The sequence below is a fragment of the Nyctereutes procyonoides genome, unplaced genomic scaffold, assembly GCF_905146905.1.
Source record: "Nyctereutes procyonoides isolate TBG_1078 unplaced genomic scaffold, NYPRO_anot_genome, whole genome shotgun sequence".
In the NCBI taxonomy this organism is placed as follows: domain Eukaryota; kingdom Metazoa; phylum Chordata; class Mammalia; order Carnivora; family Canidae; genus Nyctereutes; species Nyctereutes procyonoides.
Genome location: NW_026575133.1, coordinates 53,949,324 through 53,969,199, shown reverse-complemented (window position 1 = coordinate 53,969,199; position 19,876 = coordinate 53,949,324). Strand labels below are relative to the sequence as shown.

Genomic DNA, 19,876 nt, shown 5'->3' with positions numbered 1-19,876 from the left:
ATAACTGTCTCTTAAATTTTTTTTTAAATTTTTATTTATTTATGATAGTCACAGAGAGAGAGAGAGAGAGGGAGAGAGGCAGAGACATAGGCAGAGGGAGAAGCCGGCTCCATGCACCGGGAGCCCGACGTGGGATTCGATCCTGGGTCTCCAGGATCACGCCCTGGGCCAAAGGCAGGCGCTAAACCACTGCGCCACCCAGGGATCCCTCATAACTGTCTCTTTATCAATCATGAAGTGGTCATAACTTTGTCCTCAGTTCAAATTTTTCTGATACTAACATCATAAACTTGGCTTTTGTTATTGTTGTGGTTTTTGTTTAGTTGCAACATTGTAATATGCCTTGACCTACACTTTTAACTTTCCACTTTTCTGAATCACATTCTATTAGGTGTGTCACACGACAACAGCAAAATGTCTGTGCTTTAAGACCTAATCAGAATTTTTTGTTACAGTAGTTTAACACATTTATATCCAATAATATAAATGTATTTGGATTTAATATTGTTATTTTATATCATGCTTTCTGTTTGATATCTCAAGATATCTTTCATTGTAGGTCTCTGTTTTACAATATATTTCATCCTATAACTTAGAAATTTTATTTTTGTTCAATTAGTTCCTTTTACAACTATATATTTAGATAATTTCTTTAATCTTCCATTTCTTCAGTTTCTTTAATACCCAGAAAGGAACAATAATGAAATTAGTATAATTCTCTTCTCCTTCTCCTTTTCCCTTTACTACCCATTTTTAAATCATATTCTCTTAGTATTTATCTTTGTAGTTTTAGATATAGTTGTATATCTAGCACTTGATTTATCAACTCAATCTAATAAATTTTGATAAGTAGAAATAAAGTAGCATACCTGCTCTGTTTCTTACTTTTCTCCCTTTTTTCTACCACCACTACCATTTGTTACTCACTTTGATATTGTTAGCTTATACATCACAGTATATGTATGTGTTCAATAGCTATTACTAGTCATGCTGCATAATGAACCGCCCCAAACTCACTGGCTTACAGAAGAAACATTTATTCTCTCTCATGTACCCAAAGGATCATTTATATAGACTCAGCTCTAGTGGATTTGGTTTCAAGATGAAAGCTGATCCTGCTCTGCTCCCCTCTCTGTCATCTTCCTTGGTCCATGGGTTGGCCAGGTCATGTTCCCCTCATAATGATGAAAGAAATTCAAGAATAATGAGCAGATGTGGCTCTGTACTAATCATTCTGTACACATTCCATTGGCCAAAGCAAGTCAGAGAGCCAACTGCAAAGTCTCATTGCAAAGGGAATGAATTCTAGGAGGCTAAAAAAAAAACAAACAAAAAACAAAAAACAAAACAACAACAAAAAAAAATAAAACAAACTGGAAACAATAGTATAATCTACAAAAATATGTTAGCATAATTCCCAGATTTGTTTTAGCTCAATTCTATAGTTACAGATTCACTGCTCATTATGGATCCTATTGCCACAGTTTATGCAATTATCTCTGGCTTGCTGAAGTTTTCTCCCTGAGAATAGTATCCCCTAAGATAATGCACGTTCTAAAATGTTGGCTTGTTGAGTGTGAATTTTTTTTTCTTGAAACATTTTTTGCACAATAATTAAAATATAACAAATCACATGTTTGTAAGTACACAATTTGATAACTTCGAACTTATGTATACACTGTGAAACCATCACCACAGTCCAAGATAGTGGACGTATCCCTCACCTCAGCATTTCCCTCCTGCCCTTTTATTCTGTCCCTCCTGCCCCTCCCCTCCTTTCACTCCCAAGTAATCAACAGTCACTATAACTTGCATCATCCAGAGTTTTATATAAATGAAATAATACATTGCATACGTTTTGCCTGGTTTCTTTCACTTGATATAACTATTTTGAGATTCATTTATGTAGTTGTGTATATGAATGGTTGCTTTTTATTGTTAAGTAGCATTACTTTGAATGGATATACCTAATTTGTTTCTCCATTCATGAACTGGTGGAAAATTTAGGTTGTTTCCACTTTGGGGCTATTACAAATATGGCCACTATGAGCATTTATGTACAAAGCCTTGTATGGACATATATTTCCTTTTCTCTTGGGTAAATACCTAGGAGTAAATGAATGGATCATATGGTAGAAGTATTTTTAACAGAAACTGCTTAGAATATTTTCAAGAGTGGCTTTATATTTCCACCAGCAGTGTTTGAAAGTTGTTTCTTCAATAACCTTGTTAACAATAGGTATTGTACTAATTTTAATTGAACTTTAGTTATTCTTAAAAGGGTGTAGTGTTGTTTCGTTATGAATTTAATTTGCATTTTTTCTAACGATAAAGCTATTGAGCAGCTTTTTATATCCTTATTATCCATATATCTTATTTGATGAAATGTCTGTTCAAATTATCTACCCATTTTTTTAAATTGAGCTGCTTTCTTATTTTTGAATTATGAGAGTTCTTTTATATTCACAATACAAATATTTTCTTAGGCATGTGATTTGTAAAGATTTTTTTTCCTCTCAGTACACATCATTGTCTTTTATTTCTCTTAACAGTGTCTTTTGAAGAACATAAGTTTTCAGTTTTGATAAAGTGCAGTTTATCAATCTGTTCTTGTATGTATTGTGCTTTTGATGCCATATCTTACCTAATTCAAAATCACAACGATTTTCTACTAGGTTTTCTTCTAGGATTTTGATACAATTGTACTGAAGATGTAGATTGCATTGGGTAATACTAGCATTTTAAGAATATTATCTTCCAATCCATGGACATGGGATGCCTTCCTATTTATTTAAATATCCTTTCAGGGGGATCCCTGGGTGGCTCAGCGGTTTAGCGCCTGCCTTTGGCCCAGGGCACAATCCTGGAGTCCTGGGATCGAGTCCCACATCGGGCTCCCTGCATGGAGCCTGCTTCTCCCTCTGCCTGTGTCTCTGCCTCTCTCTCTGTGTGTGTCTCTCATGAATAAATAAAATCTTAAAAAAAATCCTTTCATTGCTTTCAGCAATGCTTTATATTTTTCAGTGTACACATTTCTCACTTTCTTGATTAAATTTATTCCTAGTTATTTGTGTGCAATTGCAAATTAATTATTTTGTAAATTTTGTTTTCAAGTTCATTGTTTATATATAGAAAGACAATTAATTTATTTTAAAGATTTTATTTATTTATTCATGAGAGACACAGAGAGAACTGAGAGGCAGAGACACAGGCAGAGGGAGAAGCAAGCTCCATGCAGGGAGTCCGACGTGGGACTCGATTCCAGGGCTCCAGGACCATGCCCTGGGCCGAAGGCAGGTGCTAAACCACTGGGCCACTGGGGCTGCCCGACAATGAATTTTTGTATGTTGGTATTTTATCCTGAAAACTTGGCTGAATTCACTTATTAGCTCTAGTAGCTTTCTTTTAATTCTTTGGGATTTCTTTAGGTATGTATAAAATCATGTCATAGGACACGTACGATTAGTTTTATGTCTTCTTTTCTAATTGAATGACTTTTTTTCCCCCTAATTTCTTTAGTCAGAACTTCCAGTACAATGTTGAATGGCTTTGGTGCAAGTAAGCATCCTTGTTTTGTGTCTGATCTTAGAGGGAAAGCCTTCAGTTTTTCATCTTTGAGTATGATGTTAGCTGTGTTTTTTTTTTCATAAATGTCCTTTATCATGTTGAGGAATTTCACTTCTATTTCTGGTTTTATAAGTGTTCTTATCATAAAAGATAAATTTTGGGCAGCCCCGGTGGCTCAGCGGTTTAGCGCCACCTTCAGCCCAGGGCATGATCCTGGAGACCCGGGATTGAGTCCTCCGTTGGGCAATCTGCATGGAGTGTGTTTCTCCCTCTGCCTGTGTCTCTGCTTCTCTCTCTCTCTCTCTGTGTCTCTCATGAGTAAATAAATAAAATATTTAAAAATTAAAAAAAGAATTAATTTTGTCAAATTAATTTTTGTGTCGAGTTGATAACGTGGATTTTTCCCTTCATTCTGTTAGTGTAGTGTATTATAATTATCAATTTTCTTATGTTGAACTACTCTTACTTTCCTGAGATAAATCCCACTTGGTCATGGTGTATAATCCTGTTAATATGCTATTGAATTCAGTTTGCTAGTATTTGGTTAAGAATTTTTGGATCTACATTCATAAAGAATATCAGTCTGGAATTTTTAAAATATTTTATTTATTTATTCATGAGAGAGAGAGAGAGACAGAGACACAGGCAGAGGGAGAAGCAGGCTCCATGCAGAAGCCTGATGTGGGACTCAATCCCGGGACTCCAGGATCATGCCCTGGGCCGCAGGCAGGTGCTAAACCGCTGAGCCACCCAGGGATCCCTGTCTGTAGGTTTTTAATGGTATCTTTGTCAGCCTTACTTTGGTGTTGGTGTAATACTTGCTTCACAGAATAAGTTAGGAAGTCTTCCTTCTATTTTTTGGAAGAGCTTGAGAAGGATTATTTTTCATTCTTCCTTAAATGTTGGGAAAAATTCACCAGCGAGGCCATCTGGACCTGGGTTTTTCATGTTTAGAGGTTTATGATTACTGATTCAATCTGTATATTTGCTAGAGTATACTATAGGCCTACTTGGATTTTCTATTTCTTCTTGAATAGGTTTTGGTAATTTGTATCTTTCTAGGAATGTGTCCGTTTTGTGTAGGTTTTATAATTTGTTGGCATATAATTGTTCTTAGTATTCTCTTATTATTATTATTATTATTTCTGTAAAGTCAGTAGTACTATCCCCACTTTTATTTCTGATTTTAGTTATTTGCTTGTTTTTCCTTAGTTTAACTAAAAGTTTGTCAATTCTGTTAATCTTTTCAAAGAACCAACTTTTGGTTTCATCGGCTCTCTCTGTTGTCTTACTAGTTGTTTATATGTTTATCTCTAATCTTTAAGATTTTAATATATTTATTTATTTTAGAGGGAGAGAGAAAAAATCTCAAGCAGACTCCATGGTGAGCCCTGACCCTGATATAGGGCTTAATTTCACAACCCTGAGATCATGACCTGAGCCAAAAATCAAGAGTCAGACACTTAACTGACTGAGCCACCCAGGTGCCCCATCTCTAATCTTTATTATTTATTTCCTTCTGCTAGCTTTTGGTTTAGTTTGGTCTTCTTTTTTCCAATTTCTTGAGTTGTAAAGCTAAGTTATGGGCTTCCAGTTTCTTCTTTTTTAATGTAGGCATTTACAGTAGTAAATTTTCCTCTGAGCATTGCTTTTGCTGTTTTCCATAAATATGTTATCCTATTATTCTGTTGCCTCTGTGGTTTTTGATGAGAAGTCGACTTTTGTCTAGATTTTCTAGATTTTCCTTGTGTCTGGCTTTTGACAAATTGAATATAATGTATTGCTGTGTAGATTTCTTTTGTTTATCATTTTGGTTTAATTTATCAAATTGATTTCCAAATTTATCAAATTTGAAAAGTTTTGGCCATCATTTCTGCAAATATTCCCTAGGACTCCTATTATCTATAAGGTAGTATGTTTGATGGCATCCAATAGGCACCTTATGCTCTGTTCACTTTTCTTGTTCTTTTTTAAGAAATAGGCTTTAATTTTCAGAGCAGTTTAGGTTCACAGCAATATTAAGCAGGGACAGAGATTTTCCATATAACAACTCATGTGCTCACACATGCATGGCTTCCCCCGTTATCAGCATTCCCCACTGGAGTAGTTAGTACATTTGCTACAATTGATGAACCTATATTGACGCATCATGAGCACCAAAGCCCATAGTTTACATTAGGAATGACTTTTTCTGTACATTCCATGGGTTTTGGCAAATGTGAAATGAATGTATTCGTCATTATGTTATCATACAGTATTTTTACTGTCCTAAAAAACCTCCATGCTCCTCTTACTCAGCCTGCTCACCCCAACCCCTGGCAACCACTTTTTTTTTCTAAGATTCATTTATTCATGCAAGACACAGAGAGAGAGAGAGAGAGACATAGGCAGAGGGAGAAGCAAGCTCCCTGCAGGGAGCCTGATGCAGGAATCAATCCCAGAACTCTGGGATCACAACCTGAACCAAAGGCAAATGCTCAACCACTGAGCCACACAGGTGTCCCATCACTGATTTTTTTTTTTTTTACTGTCTTACAGTTTTGCTTTTCCCAAAATGCCATATAATTGAAATTGTATAGTATGTAGCCTTTCATATTGACTTTTTTCACTTAGTAGTATGTGTTTAAGATTCCTCCATGTCATTTTTGGCTTTATAATTCATTAAAAAATCACTGAATAATTTTTCATTGCCTGGATGTACCACAGTTTATTTATCCATTGGTGAATGGATGATGGAATGGTGATGGAACCTACCAAAGGACCGCTTAGTTGCTTCCGAGTTTTGGCAGTAATGAATAAAGCTGCTATAAACATCTGTGTGGATTTTGTGTGGACATAATTTTTCAATTCTTTTGATTAAATGCTAAAGAATGCAATTGCTAGACCATATGCTACAAGTATTTAGTTTTGTAAGAAACTGCCAAACTTCCAGTACAAACTGGCTGTACTATTTTGCATTCCCACCAGCAACAAATGAGAGTTCCTGTTGCTCCAGTCATTGACAGTGTTTGTCAGTGTTTAGGTTTTTGGCTATTCTAATAGGTATGAGGTGGTATCTCATTGTTTTAATTTCAATTTCCCAGATGATGTATGATACAGAGCATCTTTTCATATGTTTATTTGACATCTGTTTATGAGGTGTCTGTTAAAGTCTCTGGCTAATTTTTTAAAAATCAGATTGTTTATTTTCTTAGTTGGGTCTTCTTTAAAACAAAATGTATGTATTTTTTCATGAGAGACACAGAGAGAGGCAGAGATATAGGCAGAGGGAGAAGCAGGCTCCCCGTGGGGAGCCTGATGCAGGACTCGATTCCAGAACCCTAGGATCATGACTTGAGCCAAAGGCAGATGCTCAACCACTGAGCCACCCAGGTGCCCCTCTTAGTTGGGTTTTGAAAGTTCTTTTTTATATTTTGCTGAGCTGTCCTTTTTAGATATATCTTTTGAAATATCTTTCCCCAGTCTGTGGATTGTCTTTTCATTTTCTTGATTCTGTTTTTCAAAGAATAGACTTTTTTAAAAAATGAAGTACAGCTTATCAATTATATCTTTCATGGATTGCACCTTTAGTATCATAGGTAAAAAGTCATTGCCAAATGTAAGATCATTTATATTTTTTCCTGTGTTGTTATATAGTTTTATTGTTTGTGTTTTACATTTAGGTCTGTGATCCATTTTGAGTTCATGTTTGTGGAGGATATAAAGTCTGCCTAGAATCAATTTTTTCCATGTGGATATACAGTTATCTGGCACCATTTATTGGAAAGACTATCTTTTCTCCATTGTATTGCACTTATTTACATGTGTCTATTTCTAGGCTTTCTATTCTGTTCCACTGATCTATTATCTATTCTTTCACCATTACCACACTGTCTTGATTATGCTGGACTTTTAGTAAATCTTAAAGTGATAATCTTTCAGTTTTATTCTTTATATTTTTAAAAAAGATTTATTATTTGAGAGAGAGAGAAAGAGAGCTAGAGTAAGCAGGGAGAGTGGCAGAGAAGGAGAGGATATCTATCAGACTCCACACTGAGTGTAGAGTTTGACTCAGGGGTTGGTGAGTCATGATCCATGACCCATGAGATCATGATCTGAGCCATGAGATCATGATCTGAGCCAAAGCCAAGAATTGGACACTGAACTGACTGAGCCACTCAGGCATCTCCCCACCACACCACCAGTTTTGTTCTTATGTTCAATATTGTGTTGTCTATTCTGGGGTTTTTGCATCTCCATATAAACATCAAAATAATTTTGTCGATATCCACAAAATAACTTGCTAGATTTTGGTTGGAATTGCATTGAATCTATAGATCAAGTTGAGAAGCACTGTATTCTTGACAATATTGACTGTTGCCATCCATCAGCATGGACTATCTATTTATTTAGCTCTTCTTTAATTTCTTTCATCAGATTTTTGTAGTTTTTCTCATTCTAGATCTTATACGTATTTTGTTAGATGTATACTTAAGTGCTTCATTATTTTGAAGCGCTAAGAAATGATATTATGTTTTTTAATTTCAAATTCCACTTGTTCATTTCTGGTATATAGAAAATGATGGACTTTTATACATAAACATTGCAATATTGCTATAACTGCCTCTTAGTTCCAGGAGTATTTTGTTGGTTATTTTGGATTTTCTACATACACAGTTATATTATCTGTGAACAAAGACAATTTTATATTTTCCTTCCCAACTTGTATATGTTTTATTTCCTTTTCTTGCTTTATTTCATTAGCTTCAACTTTCAGTACAATGTTGAAAAGAAGTGGTGAGCGGGGACATTCTTTACCTGATCTTGGAAACTGGCAAATTTCTCACCATTAAGTATGATGTTGTAGGGTTTTGCAGATATACTTTATCAAGTTGAGGATGTTCCTCTCTTAGTTTACCAAGTTTTTATCATTAGTGGATGTTAGATCTTGTAAAATGCTTTTTCTACATCTATTGATATGATCATGTTATTTTTCTTCTTTAGTGTATTAGTCTGATGGATTACATCAATTGATTTTCTTTTTTTTCACTTTTTTGTTGTTTTTATTATGTACTACATTAATACACTGCATTACCATCTAGAAGGGGTAGATGAGCATAACCAAGTTATTTTTCATCAGTCAGGAAAATTATTCTTTAATCAATATTTTCCAAACCCTTTGATGCATAGTAAGTAACAACTAACTCCAGAGGTGTGCCTATCTCTTTCCATCAAACTCTGGTTATATGAATAATAGGCAGCCCTTTTTTCCTTGCCCCCATTAGTGAGCCTGTGGATGTGTGTAGTGGCTATATATGGAGGATGAACAAGCACATGGCCATGAACCCAATCCCAGGTAGAAACTCAAACCAAATCACATGTTGGTTGCCAAAGCTAAACCCTTCCTTTCTGGCCTCTTAAAGGAGACCCAGCCTTATTAATTGATTTTCTAATCTGAATAGCCTTACATACCTGGGATAAATCCCACTTGTTTGTGGTATATAACCCTTTTTATGCATTATTGGAAAGATTTGCCAATTGTATTTTGAAGATTCTTGTGTCTATGTTCATAAGAGATACTGATTTGCAGTTTTCTTATGATGTTTTTGTCTGCTTTCAGTATTTGGTATTTGGTTTTAGGGTATGCTAGGCTCATAGAATGAGTCAGGAAGAATTCTCTCTGCCTTTAACTTCTGAAAGAGATTCTAGAGAATTGATATGATTTAAATGTTTCATGTAGTTTACCAGTGAACCCATCTTGGCCTACTACTTTCTCTTTTGGAAGGCTATTAATTTTATTTATTTATTTATTTCCCCAAGACAAACTGTATCCAGCTTTATTAAAGATACTTTTCATAAACAATCATAGTATTTCAGGCAGGACATGGGCGGACGATCGTTAACAGTATACAGCAATTTCAAACTCCCTTCTTCAATGGACTACCAAAATCAGAAAGCCACTATAAAACCCAGTGAAGTCTTCATGTGGTGCTCTGAACAGGGAAAGTTTAGAGTGAGGGTTGACAGTTCACATTTAGCATGTTGTTTAACAACTTTTCACAAGCTGACCCTGACATTCAGGAAATGAAATGAAAATTTGAAAATGAGAATTATCAATCTGAAGATCCACAAGCTAAAAAAAAAAAGAAACTCTTTTGAGGGACGCCACCTCAGTGGTAACACTGTAAAGTCCAGATTGCCTGACATACTGGGAACCATTTCATGGGGTCAGATTCCAACAGGTCTCTGGACTTAAGGGAGTCAAATCTATGTTGAAGGCAGAGAGGAAAAAGAAGGCATTAAAAAATGAATTTTAGTTTTTCCACACCACCAAGGTGCCTCATGTGTGTCAACATCAAGGAAGCCCTCCTCCTGGGAGCCAAGAGGAAGTTTCTCAAAACTAGAAGGGAAAGGTGTTTTTACCCTTGCTATTAATTTAGCTTCGGAGATATTCTATTAGTGACATATGCCCTTCCCCCAAAACAACAAGGAAGTGTTCCATGTGCTAACAACATAGCTTAAAAAAAAAGTAAAACAAAATTCTGCATTTTTATAAAACTTGATAAAAAGTATTTCAAACTGTACAATCACCAGAGGTACAGTTATCAAAAATGCACACACTTCATTTGGCATCTCCAGCACCTTCAGCTTTCTGTGCCTGGTCTGTTTTGGCATCTCCATTTTCTGCAGGGTTATTTCCATCTTTGCCAGCATCAGCTTTCCCCTTTCTCCCTTTGGGTACCTTCTCTCCCTTCTTTGCTGAGGCTTTTTAGGCTTGGGCTCTGTCTTTGGAGGAGCAGGTTTAGCAAATAACCTTGCAGATCTTCTCTGTGGCTCATCCTTCACCTTGGCTTTATCTCCTTTAGCATCCCTTTTAGCCTTTCTCTTAGGCATGGTGGCCACAGGGGCGGGACATTAGCACTGGACACGGAGATGCAGCGGCAGGCAGGCTTTGGCCAGTCCGGGGGTCGTTCTCGCCTTTTCTTCTTCCGCCTATTAATTTTAGATTTGATTTCTTTAATAAATATTGCTTATCTCTCTCTCTCTCTCTTTTTTTTTTGAGTTGCTTATCTCTTCTTGTGTGAATTTTGGCAGGTTGTGTCTTTCAAGAAATTCATCCACTTTGTCTAGGTTATCAAATGTGGGCAGAGAGTTGTTCATAGTATTCTTTTATCATTCTTTTAATCTCCATGGGGTCTGTATTATTGTTCTCTCTTTCATTTCTGATATTATGATATTAATAATTTGTGTCCTCACCTTTTTTCTTAGTTATCCTGGCTAGAGGCTTATTGATTTTATTGATTTCTTCAAAGAACCAACTATTTGTTTCATTGATTTTCTCCATTAATTTCCTGTTTTTGATTTCATATTTTTATTATTTATTCTATTTGGTATAGTCTGGGTTTAATTTGCTCTTCTTTTTCTAGTTTCCTAGGGTAGAAGCTTAGATTATTTTTAATCTTTCTTCTTTTCTAGTATGCACATTCAATACTATAAATATCCCTCTAAGCAGTCCTTTCACTATATCCCACAGATTTTGAGAACTTGTGTTTTCATTTTCATTTAGGTCAAATATTTTTAAATTTCTCTTGAGATTTCTTCTTTGACTCATGTGTCACTTAGAAATGTGTTGTTTAATCTTTGAGTATTTGGATATTTTCTAGCTATCTTTTCTGTTATTTTTAAAAAAGATTTTATTTATTCATTCATGAGAGACAGAGAGAGAGAGGCAGAGACACAGGCAGAGGGAGAAGCAGGCTCCACATGGGGAACCTGATATGGACTTGATCTCGGGACTCTGGATCACGACCTGAGCCAAAGGCAGATGCTCAACTGCTGAGCCACCCAGGTGTCCCTTTTTTCTGTTATTAAATTCTAGTTTAATTCTACTATGGTTCAGAAGAAGTCGTTATTTGATTTCTATTCTTTGAAATTTGTTAAGGTATGTTTTATGGCTTAGAATGTGGTCTATCTTGGTGAATGTTCCATAGGAACTTGAGAAGAATGTGTAGTTTCTTGTTGGATGAAGTAATCTATAGATGTGCATTATATCCAGTTGATCAATGATGTTGTTGATTTCTAGTATGTATTCAGTGGTTTTCTTCCAGCTAGATCTGTTCATTTCTGACACAGGTATATTAAAGTCTCCAACTATAATAATGGATACATCTATTTTTCCTTGCAGTTCTGTCTTTGCCTGATGTTGTTTGATGCTCTGTTGTTTGGTGCATACATGTTAAGTCATGTTATGTCTTCTTGGAAAATTGATCCCTTTAACACTGCAATAATGCCCCTCTTTATCCCTAAAAACTTTCCTTTTTATGAAGTGTTCTCTGTTTGAAATTAATATTGCTTTTCCCACTTTGTTTGGTTTAGAGTTGGCATGTTATCTCTTTCTCCATCCCTTTACTTTTAATTTATATCTGTTTTTATATTTAAAATAAGTTAACATATAGTTGGATCCTTTTTTTTAAAAGATTTTATTTATTTGAGAGCATGAGTGTACATGTGTGCATGATAAAGAGAGCAAGAGAAAGCTTGAGTGAGGGAAGAAGCATAGGGAGAGAATCTTAAGCATTGCACTCCTCACTAAGCATGGAGCGTAACTCAGGGTTTTTTTTTAATTTTTTTAAAATTTTTATTTATTTATGATAGTCACAGAGAGAGAGAGAGAGAGAGAGGCAGAGACACAGGCAGAGGGAGAAGCAGGCTCCATGCACCGGGAGCCCGATGTGGGATTCGATCCCGGGTCTCCAGGATCGCGCCCTGGGCCAAAGGCAGGCGCCAAACCGCTGCGCCACCCAGGGATCCCTAACTCAGGGTTTTATCTCAGGACCTTGAGATCATGACATCAGCCAAATTCAAGAGCCATATGCTTAACCAACTGAATCACCCAGGTGCCCCGGGTCTTGTTTTTTGATCCATTCCAACACATGACACAGTTAGACCATTTATATTCAAAAGAGATTATTGATACAGTTGGATTAATATTTACCATATCTGTTGCCTTTTTCCATTTGTTGCCTTTGTTCTTATTTTTTATCTTCCAATCTTTTTCTGCCTTATGCCATTTTAATTAAGCATTTTATATAATTTCATTTTCTCTCCTTTTAGCATATCACTTATACTTTCCCCCCTTTCTTCAGTTATTGCCCTAGAATTTGCAATACATTTATAACTAATTCAAACCTACTTTCAAATAACACTGTGCTATTTCCCAGGTAGTGTGAGTACCTTTTAAAAAACAAATAATGGGAAAAAAAATAATGGGGATGCCTGGGTGGTTCAGCAGTTGGGTGTCTGCCTTTGGCTCGGGGTGTGACCTTGGAGTCCCGGGATCGAGTCCCACATCGGGCTTCCTGCATGGAGCCTGCTTCTCCCTCTGCCTGTGTCTCTGCCTCTCTCTGTGTCTCTCATGAATAAATAAATAAAATCTTAAAAAATAATGCTAATTCCTCCATTTCTTCCCTAATATCATTGTTATCACTTATTTCATTTATACATAAGCATATATGTATATTGTTCTTATTGAACAAAAGTAATCTGTTAGATCAATTAAACATAAGGACAATAACTTTTATTTTACCTTCAATTTATCCAGTGCTCTTCCTTTCTTTTAGTAGATCTGAGTTTTTGACTTATATCATTTTCTTTCTCTCTAAAGGAAGGTTTTTTGCAAGATAGGTCTATTGGGAAAAAAATTCTATCAATTTTTGTTTGAGAAAGTCTTAATTTCCTTTTCACTTTTGAAGGATAATTTCACAGGATACAGAATTCTAGGTTGGTGAGTTTTTTTCTCTGAGCCTTTTAAATATTTCACACCACTCTTTTGCATGGTTTCTGAGGAGAAGTCTGTTTAGATGTATCTTTGTTCGTCTATAAGTAAGGTGTTTTTTCCCTCTAGCTTCCTTCAGGATTTTCTCTTTATCTCTTGTTTCTGTTGTGTTTTGTTTTGTTTTTTAAAATAATGTGCCTAGGTATAGTTTTTTTGGTATTTATCATACTTAGTGTGTTTGTGAGCTTCCTGTATCAGCAGTTTGGTGTTCAGCATTAATTTGAGGAAACTCCCAGTCCTTGTTGTTTCAAATGTTTCTTCTACTCCTTTTTTTTTCTTCTCCTTCTGTTACAATCTTCTGTTTTAAGCTGTACGTGTTACACATTTTATAGTTGTTCCCCAGCTCTTGGATACTGTGTTACACTTTTTTTTTCAGTCTTTTATCTGTTGGCTTTGCAGTTTTGGAGGTTTCTATCAAGATATTCTCAAGTTCAGAGATTTTTTTCCCCTTAGGTATGTGTAGTCTATTAATAAAGCTGTCAAAGGCATTCTTCATATCAGTTAAAATGTTTTTAGTCTCTAGCATTTCTTTTTGGTTCTTTATTAGAATTTCCATCTCTCTGCTTATATTGCTTGTATGTTTCCTATCTATTAGGGCCTTTAATATATTAATCATAGTTGTTTTAAATTCCCAGCCTGAAAATTCCAACATCCTTGCCATATTTGAGTCCAGTTCTGATGTTTACATTACTCTTCAAACTGTTTTTTGCCTTTTAGTATGCCTTTAATTTTTTTTAATTTTGTAACTGAGTATGATGAACTCAGTAAAAGTATCTTCTGTAAATAAGCCTTCAGAAATGTACTGCTAAGGTGTAGGCACGGGGAAATGTTCTATACTCCTATGATTAGGTCTGTCTTTTAGTGAGCCTATGCTTCTAGACTGTATATTTCACATATTATCAATTTATTTTTTCATTTCAGTTATTATACTCTATAGTCCCAGTACTTTGGTTCCTTTTTATAATTTGTGTTTCTTTTTTTTAAGGTTTTATTTATTTATTTGACAGAGAGAGAGAGCCAGACAGCATAAGCATGGGGAATGGTAGAGGGAGAAGGAAAAGCAGACTCCCCACTGGAGGAGCCTGATACAAGGCTGTGTCCCAAGACCCTGAGATCATGACCTGAGCTGAAGGCAAACTCTTAACCCACTGAGCCACCCAGGCACCCCTAATTTGTGTTTCTTTATGATATTCCCTATTCACTGAGATATTATTATTCTTGTTCCCTTTAGCTCTTCATCTGTGGTTTCCTTTAGCTTTTCAAGCATATTTTAAACAATTTATTTAAAGTCTTCATCTAGTAAGTTCACTGTCTCTGACGCAGCTTTTAAAAAATTTCTTCTGTGAATGGGCTATACTTGTTACTTTATATGCTTCCTAATTTTCGTTGAAAACTGAGCATTTGAATATAAATATGGCAACTCTGGAAATCAGATTTTCTCTCATTTTAGGGTTTATTTTGTTGCTAGCTGTGGACTATAGCTGTTTAGTTTTTTAGTGGCCTTTAAAAACTATTTCTGTAAAGTCCATATTCTTTGTCATGTGAGATTTCTGAAGCCTCTGTTCCTTTTAGCTTGTGATCAGTTGGTGTTTTGACAGAGATTTCTTTGAGTGTCTGGAACTAAAGGAAAAGACAAAAAAAAAAAAAAAGAAATGGGAAAAATACTTTCAGACTGTGTTGGAGCACTCCTTCAGTGCTTTGACAGGTCATTTACAATGCTGAGCCTCTATTTCTTCCTCGTGCTGAGGCCAGAGATCAGCCAGGAGTGAAAGTTTAGTGTCTTTCTAAGTCTTTTCTACACACATCCTACTTTGGGCATATGCATGGCTTTCTTGGTTTCTCAATAAATGTAGTCACTTTTGAATGTCCTAATTTACAAAAATAAAAAACAAAAACAAAAACTCTTCCCAGCTTTTCCTGCCAAGCTTTGGGCACATCACTGGGCATATCACATGCCTCGGCTGTAATCTTTTGCCAAGGAAACAGCAGTAGTTCATTTGCCTTGCAAGGATTACAAGGAATTCTGACTGTATAACCACTTTTCTGCCCCGAGTGACTTCCAAGTTAGGGCAAACAAAAGCAAGCACTTTCAGGTAGCCCCCACACAGGTTAGAACAGACAAACATATTTCTTTGAAAATACAATGTGCTCTTTTCTCTGAAACCGAGGACCAGGGTCTCACGGTGATAATGCAGGCTGCCATCATCCAGACTACCTACCCCTGAGCCAGGGATGCATGGGGCCAGGATAAATAGAAATGCCACAAAGCATTAATACCATTTTTTCAGTTGCCTTTTTCATAATTCAGCATTCTTTTTGTTATTAACCAGAGTCCTGAAAATTTTGATTCTGACCATTTTTACTTGGCTTTCCAATGTTTCTGAAAGATATTTTGCTTGGTATAGAATTTAAGGCTTACAAGGTCTTTTTTTCTCTTAGTATTTTATTTATTTGAGAGGGGGAGAGAGCGAAAGAGAGAGAGCAAGAGAGAGAGTGAGAGCGCGTGAGTACAGCCACCCAAGTGCTTGTGCATACACAAAGGCAGAGGGAGAGGGAGAGAAATAATCTTAAGCAGACACTCCTCCTAGCACAGAGCCTTATATGAGGCTTGATCTCAAAATCCTGAGATCATGACTTGAGCCCAAATCAAGAGTCCCATCCCTAACTGACTGAGCCACTGAGGTGCTCCTCTTTCAGTATTTTTTTAAAAGATTGTATTTATTTATTCATGAGAGGCAGAGAGAGAGAGAGAGAGAGAGAGAGAGAGAGAGAGAGAGTCAGAGACACAGGCAGAAGGAGAAGCAGGCTCCATGCAGGGACCCTGATGTGGGACTCGATCCCAGGTCTCTAGGATCACGCCCGGGCTGAAGGCAGGCACTAAACCGCTGAGCCACCCAGGGATCCCCTCTTTAAGTACTTTAAAAATGCTTTGGTGGCTTCTTTTTAGCATTATTTCCAATGAGAAATCTGATAGCATCCTTTTCTTTGTTCTCCTGTATAACACTGGTTTTCTTTCACTGCCTATAATATTTTCTCCTTTTTATTGATTTTCAGTCATTTGATTATATGGTACCTTGATTTAGTTTCCCTTATGTTTCATATGTTTGGGATTTATTAAATATTTTGGATCTCTGTTTATAATTTTTATCAAATTTGGAAAAATTTCAACTATGATTTCTTTAAAAAATACTTTTTAATCTCCTGCTCTCTCTCCTCTCCTTGTGAATGCTATTTATCCATATATTAGGTTGCTTACTGTTTCTTAACATTAAGAAATGGTGCTCTTTTCATTATTTTTTCCTTTATGTTTCATTTAGAATAGCTTTTATTGGTATTGCTTCAAGTTCACTAATCTTTTCTTCCATAATATTTAATTTACCATTAATCTCATCTGGCATACTTTTCATGTTAGACTTTATATTTTCTAATCCCTAAGAGTATGATTTAGTCCGTTTTATACTTTCATTTCTCTTATCTTTTTAACATATAAAATACAGATTTACAGGTGCCTGGCTGGCTCAGGCAAAAGAATATGAATCTTGATCTCATGACTCTTGATCTCAGGGTCATGAGTTCGAGCCCCACATTGGGTGTAGAAATTACTAAAATAAATAATCTTAAAAAAAGACTTAAAAATTATTTTATTTCACTTTTCTTCTATCTTCTGTGGCTGTTGTTGGTTGTTATCAGTTGGTTGTTTATTCTCCTCACTATGGGTGTGTTTTTACAACTTCTTTGAATTCCTGGTCTTCTTTGATTGTCTTTCAGACATTATGACTTTTGCCATAGTGAGTCCTGGATATTTTTGCATTCCTATAAATCTTCTTGAGCTTCATCCTGTGATACCATTAAGTTACTTGAGAATGGTTTGACTTGGGGTGGTCTAGTTTTGATGATTTTTTAGGTGGATTCAGAACAGTGCTTAGTCTAGGATTACCTATTCTCTTTTGTTGAAGTGAGACCTTTCTGAGTCCTCTACTCAAAACTATATGAACAATGAGCCTAATTGATAGGAGTTGACACTATTCCCAGACCTCTGTCATCCTGTCCCTCTAATCCTCTGATGACTCTTTCACAGGCCTCTATTAATTTCCTTACTGACCGAGGGCTGGTTAGTACTCTGATGAACACTAAAGGTGATCATTCTTTAGATCTCTAGGGTTTTCTTTGTGCGGCTGTCATCACTATGGTACTTTATCCTGTGAATGTAGCCACTTTGGTCTCAGAAGCACCACCTTGCCTCAGAGAGTTTTCCAGGTTCCATTTTAGTTCCCTGTCCTTTTGCCACAGCCTGGAAACTCTCACAAGGCAGTAAGGTGCAGCACTCATAGGCCTCACCTTCTTTGACTTCTCTCTTTCAGAGATCACTGTCCTTCATTGCCTAACATCTGGTGTCTTTAAAACCATTGTTTATGTGTTTTGTCTGTGTTGTTTTTTAAACTGTTTTGCAGAAGGGTAAATCTAGTTTCCTTTACCCTATCTTGCCTGGAAATGGCTGTTTCCTTTAGATGGTAATACAATTTGTCTAGTGTGCCAATTATTGGTCTCTTGTCTCTCAGCTTTATTCACAGGCTTCCATGTTCTCTTCTGAGCATTGGGAACAGAAACCTGCACATTACATTTCCACATCTCTTTGCAATCTGGTTTCCACTTAGGTTCTGCCTATGGGGCATTTTGGTAGGAAATTGGAAGGTGGGAGAATGGTGGAATTTTTTTTGGATTATTCACGTACAACTAACATGTACTGTTATATTACTTTCGGGTGTACAATATAATTATTCAGCAATTCTATACATTACTCAGTGTTCAGTATAATAAGTGTACTCTTAGTCCCCTTCACTTATTTCACCCATCCCTCCACCTGCCAGTTCTGGCAACTGGCAACTCTGGTAACTACCAGTTCATTCACTATGTTTAAGAGTCTTTTTTATGTTTTTTTTCACTTGTTTTGTTTTTAAAGATTTTATTTATTTATTCATGAGAGACACAGAGAGAGAGGCAGAGACACAGGCAGAGGGAGAAGCAGGCTCCATACAGGGAGCCCGACACGGGACTCGATCCTGGGACTCCAGGATCATGCCCTGGGCTGAAGGCGGCGCTAAACTGCTGAGCCACCCGGGCTGCCCACTTGTTTTGTTCCTTAAATTCCACATAAGAGTGAAATTATATGGTATTGTCTTTCTCTGACTTTCACTTAGCATTATACTCGTTAGGTTTATCCATGTTGGTGCAAATGGCAAGATTTCATTCTTTTTTGTGGCTAATATTCCATTGTGTGTGTGTGTGTGTGTGTGTGTGTGTGTGTGTGTGACATCTTTTTCATCTATTGATAGATACTTTGGTTGCTTCTATATCTTGGCTATTGTAAATAATGGTGCAATAAACATCTTTTCGAATTAGTGTTTTCATTGTTTTTGGGTAAATACAATGAAATGTATTTTTGGAATTACTGGATCATATGGTAAATCTATTTTTAATTTTTTGAGGAAACTTCATACTGTTTTCCAGAGTAGCTGCACCAATTTGCATTCCCACTAGCAGTGCATTAGGGTTTCTTTTTCTCCACATTCTTTCCAACATTTTTTATTCAGCAGAAGCATTTCTTTATTTTGCTTTTAGTAAGTGTGTCTGGCAGTGGTATCAGTAGCAAAGGCAGGTAAATCTTGACCACTGCTTCCTACCCAGATATTATGCTTCCCAGATTAACAGCCACACAGATGCAGTCTTGCCAGCATAGCATCTGTGGGCTCTTAGCCTGGGAACAGCGGGCACTTTGGACTCATGGGCTTCTGCAGCATCAGGAGGAATATGCATTCCTGGGTGTAATGTAGTGTTGGCAGTTCCAAGAGCTGCCCCACCATTACAGAAATAACTGTGGGCTCTGGGTAAAACCATTGCCTACTCTGATTCTTTAGCTTCAGGGCTGGTAGTGGCTTCTTGAAGTAACTAGTCTAGATAGAACTCTTTTTGTATAATTAATATCTTGTGTTAAATTTTCTTTCCAATCTATTATATTTCTTCAAAACATCCACAATACTTTCTTTTTCCTAACTGAACACTAAGTGTAATAGGAAGATATGAAAAAATTGGATTATACTTCATTTATTTAAAGATTTTGTCAGAAAAATAAATAAAAAATAAAGATTTTGTCAGCACTACTCCACTGTCTTCTAGAACTCAATATTATTTTGAGAAAATTTGAGGTCAGCTTGATTCCCCCCTTTGCTTTATAATTTGCTTTAATATTTTTTACTGGATACTCATGAATTTTTTCTTCATTTTTGACATCCATTAGTTTTATCCATATGTCTGGAAATGGATTGTTCTGTATCAGGTTTTCCCAGACATCTGTACATCTCTTTTTTTAAAGACTTGGGTCTCATTTCTAGAAAATTTGCTTGAATCATAGAATGCATTTATTCCATTACATTATTTTTCTCCAGATACACAAATCAGGTATATGATAGTTTTATCATATGCCTGTCTTTGCCTGTC

At 36.2% G+C, this 19,876-nt stretch overlaps 2 pseudogenes; both read right to left on the bottom strand.

Moving 5' to 3' along the window:
- Positions 1–8,702: 8,702 nt before the first annotated feature.
- Positions 8,703–9,303, bottom strand: LOC129523196 (NADH dehydrogenase [ubiquinone] 1 alpha subcomplex subunit 1-like; annotated as a pseudogene).
- Positions 9,304–10,168: 865 nt separating this feature from the next.
- LOC129493922 (non-histone chromosomal protein HMG-17-like) lies at positions 10,169–10,440 on the bottom strand (annotated as a pseudogene).
- Between the last annotated feature and the right edge of the window lie 9,436 nt (positions 10,441–19,876).